The sequence below is a fragment of the Colobus angolensis genome, unplaced genomic scaffold (genome assembly GCF_000951035.1).
Source record: "Colobus angolensis palliatus isolate OR3802 unplaced genomic scaffold, Cang.pa_1.0 Scaffold15, whole genome shotgun sequence".
NCBI classification, from domain to species: domain Eukaryota; kingdom Metazoa; phylum Chordata; class Mammalia; order Primates; family Cercopithecidae; genus Colobus; species Colobus angolensis.
The window spans coordinates 1,585,395-1,594,507 of record NW_012114599.1 but is presented as its reverse complement, the minus strand read 5'-3'; positions in this window follow the sequence as shown (position 1 = coordinate 1,594,507).

Sequence of the window (9,113 nt, the reverse complement as noted above, 5' to 3'; positions counted from 1 at the left end):
AGATGAATTGCTGAATGGATGGATAGGTGAGTGAATGGATGGATGGGTGGATGGACAGATGGATGGGTGGATGAGTGGATGGATGGATGGATGGATGCATGGATAGATAAATGGATGGATGGATGGATGGATGGATGAGTGGATGAATGGATGGGCCCTGATAGTCATGTTCGCATAAGAAAAGTTGAACTTGTGGGAGAGGAAGCAAAAAGAGGAAGTAATAGTCACTGAATGTCTGTGCTAGACAGTATGTCTGGCACTTTATAATCATTTTAGTTAATCCTCACAACAGTGCAGTAAGGTGGATTGCTTGTTTCCCCATTTCAAGATGCTGAAACTGATTCTCAGAGAGGTTAAAGAATTTGCTTAATGGGACTCTCATCTAGATCAGTCTGAATAGAAAGACCTACCAGACTCTTAAAGTCAGCCTAGCACCAAGTAGACACTAAAACATTGATTTTTGTGATGTTGTTTCCCAGAAACATTGAGTCAGAAAGCATGTGGATGCAGGATTAAGGTGGAGTAGGCTCAGCCATGACTGAGCATCTGCAGGAGGAGCTGAGGAAAGAGCTGGCCTCCCCAAGGCCTGGGTGACTCAACTGTCCGCCTCTGAAGCCCATTCCCCTCCTTAATTGGAGAGGAGTTTGAGGACAGTTGTGGTTGAAGCCCCAGAAAAACTATTTGAAAATGCCGTGTGCTGGGGCAGGTGGAGCCTACGCCAAGGCCATCTGGCCCTGCCTGCTGTGGCCCCTCTCCACTCCCATGTCTTCCAGTCTTGCCTCCCCCACATGCTGCAGATGACACTCTTCTCAATGCTTATTCTGGAGTATAAGAGCTGAGAGCAGGAGCTACCTGGGGGTTGAGGGGTGGGCAGGCTTTAGAGAAGGGGAGAGAAGAGGCCTCACTGTGGGAGCTGGAGGCTCCCAGGAGCCACATTTGCCAAGCTTGGGTTTAAGCTGACGTCGCTATCAGAGAAGACAGGTCTGGGGAGTGAGCGGGCCCAGGAGTTCAGGAGCCCAGACTGTCATTCAGTTTTGGAAGCCGAATTCCCAGCACGATTGTGGTCCACCTTGCTGGCATCCTGGTTCCCAAAGCCTGTCAGTCCGGGGCTGTGGGCCTCTCTCTCACAAAGCCTTGTCTAGGTGACTTGGGAGGTGAGGCCCCTGTTGGTCAGCCCCCTTCCTGATGGAACAAGCCACCCTAACCTCTCTGTCCTCTCAGGCCAGGCTTCTGACAAGCCACTATGTGGGTGAGCCTTTGTGCACTGCCTGCCCACCTCTCACTAGGAGCCCTCTCTCCCCATGGCCTCGAGGTACCACTGAGGCTTATTTCTGCCTCAGCCTGGCCATAAGCAGCCCTCCGCAAGAGTTCTGTTACCAGTCATTTGCATTGTAGTATAAGTGGAAACCACAGAATCGCCTTCCTCCCCAGTTATTTATACTTCAAGTCATATTGTGGAGAGAAAATTTCTGTCAGCAAAAATCTCAGGAATCCTCCTCATTTCTATTTGTATGGCTTTCAATCGTTGACATGATTTTTTCACATATGTCATCTTCTGGGGATGGATTCGTATAACCCTGCTTCACTTGCTTCCCTGTGGGAGGCTCACTTGCTTCTTGACAGGCTCTGGAAGAACCAGGCAGTCTGGTACATGGTCGTGCAAGAACCCTTGAGGGGGCCTTGGAGTGGGTGCTTGGGCTCTGGAACTCATCCCTAAGATGGAGGGCCGAGATAGCCCCTTCCCATCCACCAAGGTGGTGACATGGTGGAGAAGAAACTTCCTGTGAGCTTGCAGGGACTTCTGGCACTTGCATCGGACCTTGGAGTTCCCTGGGGAGAGGAACTCTTGGGCATGACACTGTATAGTGCCATCTGAGTGCCATTTGACCCAGTTTGGCCCTGGATCCTTGAGCAAGAGGGTTACAGGAAAGAAAGACAGCCAGGCCCACTTTTTGGGACACTATTAGGGACTGTAGTATTGGTGGGGAGAGAATTCCCCCAACCCACCAAAAGAGCTGAAAATGAGACACGTGTGAAGGGATGAAAGTGGAATGTCATCAACAATGTGGTTACAGAGGTGTATGCCAGGGCCACTCCTACTTGCCAGGGAGACTCACGAAGCAGAAGGAATGGGGCACAATGTAGCTTCCATGGGCACACCAAGCCTCCCAGAGAGTGCATCAGCTCCTTGGGTCCCCTCAAAAGGAAGGAGGGTCTTTGAGTCTGGGAACTTTGGTGCTTGTTCTGCTGGGAGGGTCAGGCAGTCAAGACCACCTGTGGCTTCCACTGTTCTTTTTATCCACTTTGGTTACTGGCCTCTGTTGGCATGAACTGGGGAGGCAGAGGCTACCTGCAGATGAGGAACTGTGTGGAGTGCAAGTGTATGCAGTAAAGGGTTAGCTTAGCTGACTTGAGGTACTCACACCCCTCACATTCTGAAGAAAAGACTGGCCCTCAGCCTGAGCCTCAGAAATAATCTCTAAGCCCTGAGAATACCCTGCTTTGTATTCAAAGAGTATCTTTGAATGCTGAACTTAGAACCACTCTAGAAAATGTATGCTAACAGTGCGATTTATGATGAACACTTGTCTTTCTTCCCCTGGGGCCCTGGGCCACATTGTATCAGTTTGAGCCCTAGAGGGACAGAGAATGAGAAGCTAAGATCAGTCATGCAGGTGCTCCAGGCCTATGTGACCAACCACCAATAAAAACCCTGAACATCAAGGCTCAAGTGAGCAATACAGCCGGTCCCAACTTGCAATGGTTCAACTTGTGAGTTTTGCACTCTACAATGGGTTTATTGGGATATAACCCATCGTAAGTGGAGGAGGATCTCTACTTCATTCACATGTGTTGTCACATCATTACTGGGAGAATTAAGCACTGTCCACATGAATCCACTGGGAGAGGATAACTGGAAGCTTGCACCTGGCTTCTCCTGGATTCTGCTCCGTACGCCTTTTTCCCTTGTTAATTTTAATCTGTATTCTTTCACTGTAGTAATCTACAACTATGAGCAGAATAGCTTTTCTGAGTTCTGTGAGTCTTCCTAGTGAATCATTAAATCCAAGGTGGTCTTGGGGACGTCCCACAAAAGATGTCTGGACCTGAACCTCCTGTTGTTTCAAAGGTCCTATAGCAGGCTGTCTTACCAACTTACAGCATCAAGAAGCTGGTGAGGAGTGGGTTTGTTTAAAAGTGAAATTGGGGAGAGAGATGAAGTGGGGGGAAGATGCCCTGAAATCTCACCTTATAGGCAACCTCTGATTTGCCTGAGGGTTTTTCCTTGAATACTTTCTGGGTACAAGTATTTGAGACAGGTGATGTTCTGGTCACTTTATTATCAGCTGCTTGTGGCCTAGCCCTAACATGGGCACTGGAAAAGATGGGGGTAGGGGTTGATGATGGAGAAATGGGGAGTAAAGGGATTTAAAACTTAAAAAAATTGAGGTGTTTCCATGATTTGTCTCTTTTTTTTTTTTTTTTTGAGACGGAGTCTCGCTCTGTCGCCCAGGCTGGAGTGCAGTGGCCGGATCTCAGCTCACTGCAACCTCCGCCCCCTGGGTTTATGCCATTCTTCTGCCTCAGCCTCCCAAGTAGCTGAGACTACAGGCGCCCGCCACCTCGCCTGGCTAGTTTTTTGTATTTTTTTAGTAGAGACGGGATTTCACCATATTAGCCAGGATGGTCTCGATCTCCTGACCTCGTGATCCGTCCGTCTCGGCCTCTCAAAGTGCTGGGATTACAGGCTTGAGCCACCACGCCCAGCCGATTTGTCTCTTTTGATTCTCACAAAACCTTCATGAAATATGTGCTGGCATTTTAAGCTCCATTTATAGTGAGAAAAGCAATCCTCAACAAGGCGATGACTTGTACAAGGGAAGACATGATGGCCCTTGTTCCTCGGGAGATTTTGCACTCCCAGGGGAAATCATAAGCCCTCAGGAGCCATGATGAGAACAGCTATAGAGCAGCAAGTGAACAGGTGTGTATCAGTCCGGATAGGCAAGGCTAAGCTGCAGTAATAAACAATCCCTGGATCTCAGTGGTGGAACATTAAGGAGGTTTATTTCTCCTTTATACAAATATACTGTAGATCAGGATGACTCTCCAGGCAACTGTCTGTGGGACTCTCCAGGTGGGCTTGGATCACCTGGTGTTGGGCCTTGAAGTGGGTAATGGAGAGGACATGTTAGAAGAGAAGGAACTCACAAGCAGTGGGAGTGCAGCGCATTTTTGCAGGTAGGGGTCAAGGTAATGCTTTCCATGGCTATGATTTGGTGTGGTGGAAAAAGTAGTGGTCCCAGCAAATCTGCTTCCAATCTAGGCTTCTCCCATATAAAAAGCCTCCTTTGTGAGCAGTGAGTGAACTAGAGTAAGGAGGACATGCCAGTGGAGCTTGGCTTGCTCCCTCTGTGGCCAGCTGGCTTGTTTTACCACTGCCTTTGGGGGACAGTGGCAGCTGTGGCAAATCTCTGGAGTTTCTTCAGTGGGAGCGAAGCACCTAAAGCACAAGGGTGCAGGAGCAGCCAGGCCTGCACCCATAGGCATGGTACAGAGAGGAGCAGGGGAAGCTCGCTGCCTGCAGACTTCAGGAAGAGAGAGGTAGGGGTGGCGCTGGGGAGAGGGCCTTAATACCTTCAGGGAAAGGAGTCAAAGAGGAATACCCAGGAGACAACTAGACTTTAGAAATCTTGGGGCCAGAAGCTTGATTCCACCTCTAGTGCTTTCTTTTAGATTTCTTTCCTTCTTTTTTTTTTCTTTTTTTCTTTTTTTAAGACTGGGTCTCGCAGCTGGGCACAGTGGCTAACGCCTGTAATCCCAGCACTTTAGGAGGCCGAGGTGGGTGAATCACATGAGGCCAGGAGTTTGAGACCAAGCTGGGCAACACTGTAAAACCCATCTCTACTAAAAACACAAAAATTAGCCAGGCGTAGTGGTAGATGCCTGTAATCCTAGCTACTCAGGAGGCTGAGGCAGGAGAATCGCTTGAACCCAGCAGGTGGAGTTTGCAGTGAGCCAAGATTGCGCTACTGCACTCTATCCTGGGTAACAGAACGAGACTTTATCTAAAAAAAAAAAAGATACCGGGTCTTGCTCTGTCAGCAAAAACAAAACAAAACAAAACAAAACAAAAAAACAAAAAACAAAAAAAAAGGATACCGCATCTTGCTATGTGGCCTAGGCTGGAGTACTGTTGTGTGATCATGGCTCATTGCAGCCTCCACCTCCCGGGTTTAAGCAACTCTCCTGCCTCAGCCTCCCGAGTACCTGGGACCACAGGCACGTACCACCATGCCTGGCTAATTTTTAAATTTTTTGTAGAGATGAGGTCTTGCTATCTTGTCCAGGCTGGTCTTGAACTCCTGGGCCCAAGAAATCCTTCCAACTCGGTCTCCTGAGGTGCTGGGGGTACAGGTGTGAGCCTCTGCATGGCCAGCCTCCAGTGCTTTTGCATCCTTCCTGTTAGCTTGTGTAGGATTAAAACACTGTCAGAATAAGATTTTTTTCCTTTTTATTATTTTGATTTTTTAGCCAATGAGAAGGAAAATTCCTTATTAGGGAGGGCAAGGGTGAGGATATGTGGGGTGGGGAGAAGCGAATGTTCCAAGTTTCTGAAACAGTGACTCTCTCTTGGACTCTCTAGCCAGTAGAAACCTCCCTCCCACTCTTTTGCCCCAAGCTCTCGTGCTTAGAAGAGAATCAAGGGAAGTTGGAACCCAGAAAAGGGAGACAGATTGAGGGACTGCTGTGAAATGTTGGGGTGTTTTGTGAATAATATTAGAAGTTGGGCTGGCAGAGACCCTGTCACATAAACATTAAGTCAACACTGGAGACTGAGCATTTGTTAGAAATGTAAGCGGGAATGGCAGAAAACTTGTTTTTAACGGAAAGTATGTTAGGGCTTATGTTCAGCCTCCATCCTCTGAAGGCAAAAGTTAGCAAGGTCGATTTATGGCGTTGCCTTTTCTGGGACCTTTATCTTGTTGGTGGGATTCCCATCTCCATCTCCCAGGAGCCAAGACTTTCCCCTCCCTCTGCTTCAGCAGAAGCCAGTCTCTCTTGCAGCTACCAATCTGGGTTAGATTTAGGTTCTACACATTAGAGGCACTTCAGCAAGATTTTCAAAGGCAGATTGGAGAAGGAGCCCATGCTTCTGCTGGTTTTTTTGGGGGGCAAGTGAGGGGTTCTGTTTTTTTCTGGAGTGGCTTTATCATGGTAGCATCTGAAAAAGGCTCTTTCTTGATCAGAGAGAGAACAACCTCCTCAGTGACCTGATTCTGTAGGTGTGTCTCTCCTGAGAGTTCATCCCAGAGCTCAACCCAGAGCTCAAGCCTAGAGTCTCTTCAGGCTTCCCAGGGATGGGGGTGCATTTAACAGTCCAAGTTAAAGAGAAAATAAAGCCCATTAGAGAACGAATATTGAGCACTGAGTGAAAAAGTTTTATTGCCAAACAGGAAACCTGATTTAGGCCAGGGTCTTGGAAGGTTGTTCAGGATGAGACCGGGGAAGAGAAATGGGGTAGGTCTTTGAAAACCAACAGATTGCAAATTCTCTGTCCCATAGCAGGAAAGCACAGTCGCTGCGTGATGTTGGCTGGCTGCCCACACATCAGCTGTATCAGTATTAGCTGGCTGGAGGTGGCCTGCTGTGTGCAGATGGTACCTGGCGCAGGACTGTGGTGTCCAGGTGTCTCTCCTTAGCACGTAAGACCCTGCCTGAGGACTGTGGCGTGATGTGCTGGAGTCACAATTCTGTCACCCAGTCAGGTCGTCAGTGTCAGAGAGCTAGGTGGCCAGGTTGGAGTTGATTGCCAATGATAGGTCTTTTTCTGCTTAAATCAACTGGACTGGATTCTATTGTGTTAACTTGACACTGACTCATGCCACCAGGCCTAATTTATAAACCAAGACAAGAAAGGGCTACTCTACCACCTCCAATTTGTGTCAGACCAGGGGACTTTCCCCCTACCCCCCGACCTGAGGCATGCACCCTCCCTTAGAGCAATGGCTGTATCTCTGAGAATCCGGAACCGCGATTAATCCAGCCTTGATGGGGAGGCAGCAGGAACTGTGTGCATTCTCACTTCACACCCATCCCAATCCCCTCCCCCATGCTGTCCTCTTGTACAGGGGACTGAAAACACAACATTCTCTGCCTCCCTCCCTTATAGGTGGTGACGATCATGTGACTCTCTTCTGGTCAATGAGATGCAGCAGAAAGTCCTAGGGAGGCCTAGGAAAAGTCCTGTTGGGAGAGAACATTTTTTACCTTCTCCTTGCTACTTCTTGCTACTAGTAACATGGATGTGAGCCTTGGAGGGGTAGCTACCATCTGGCACCTGGGGTGGCAAGCCAACATGGAAAGGATGGCAGAGCAGGAAGGAGGAGCCAGCCTTACTGATGGCATCACTGTCACTGCGCTAGCCCCAGACCACCTGCTCCAGAGTTCTGGTTATGGTAATGAAATAAACCTTGATTTTTATTCCTTAAAACTACCCTTCAGTGGGTTTTCTGTTCATTGCAGTTGAATGCTTTCATAACTGATACAGGAGGGACCCTGTGATTGGCAGGTCCACTAGACTGCATGGAGATGGGTGGAGTTATCTACAAGAACAGAGATAGTGTCCCTAGAAGAAAGGGACAGGAAAGCATCCTGGGTACACAAAAGTCAAGGCTCCAGGATCTGCCCTGGGAGCTATCTCAACACCCCTACACTCTCACTGCAGGTAGTTGGTCAGCTATGAATATGACCAGCTCTCGTGGTTTGTCTTTATTCAGTGGAACACAACAGCACTGTGACCTGCCCATGAGAAGAAGGATTTTTAAGAACTTATCTTAGAGCAATTTTAGATGGAGGAGAAGACAAGATGGCGTATGGGAGAAACAGATCTATTAACCCCGGTATTAATATTAACTGGCTGCCCAGAATAAACGAAGAATAGCTTATTCTTTGCCAGGCTGAAGATAGAAAAGGAATGAAGGGCTGGAGAAGTAGAGCTGGGTGAAGCACAGAGCAACCCAGTGCTTGGCATGGAACTCAGATCTGAAGCAGCCTCTCCAGGACTTCTCTGAGCCTGCCCCTGGCGATATGACTGGGATATCACTGCTTCTATAGTTGCCAACCGACAGGTCCTAGCTCCTAGACCGTACAGGGCTGGATTCATGTCTCATTGATTGTGTAATCTCGGTGTGGCCCAGCACAGAGCATGCACACAGTAGGTTCTCACATATGTTTGTTGAGTGAATGAACACAACACCAAATGAATGGACAGGACAGAGCTGTGGGCTAGCAGGAAGGACATCTGGCTTTTGCTTGAATTAGCTAGTGAATTGCTGTGTGGCCTCCTTACTGAGCCTCGTTTCCCTCTCTTTGCAGAGTCAAACAAATCGTCCATTGTTTGTTCACCTGCTGCCAAAGCATGGCAGAATAAATGTGCCAGTTGAAGGGAGCAACCTCATGAGGTTTTGCTTTGTGTCTTAATTACAGTCATTTGTGGAATTAGGCTTTTAATATAAATATTTGTGTGCCTGCGCCTGCATATATGTATTTGGACCAATGCTCTCATGTGTGCAAATACATGTATCCCAAAGAAATATGTTCAGAACCCCAGCATCTGTGGTGTCTGTGGCGGGAGGGACTTCCATATTACAGAGAGAGGCCTTCAGTGCATGATGTTACCCGCACAGGTGTGATGTCCCAGGGTAACCACATGCTTTTGCCCTGGGGGTGGGAGAGGGATGGGTGTACGGTGAACAGCAGGTGGGGGTCTTTCCATAGGGGATGAGGAAGACAAGGCCACTTCGAGGCAGAGGAGACCACAGTGAGGCAGAGCAGCCCTATGTTGTAGACTTTTCTGCAATGACAGAAATGTTCTATATCTGTGCTATCCAATATGGTAGCCACAAGTTACATGTGGCTATTGAACACTTGAAATGGGGTTAGTGCAATTGATGAGCTGAAAATTTAATTAATTAATTAATTAATTAATTAATTTTTTTGAGGCGGAGTCTCGCTCTGTCTCCTGGGCTGGAGTGCAGTGGCTGGATCTCAGCTCACTGCAAGCTCCGCCTCCCGGGTTTACGGCCATTCTCCTGCCTCAGCCTCTGGAG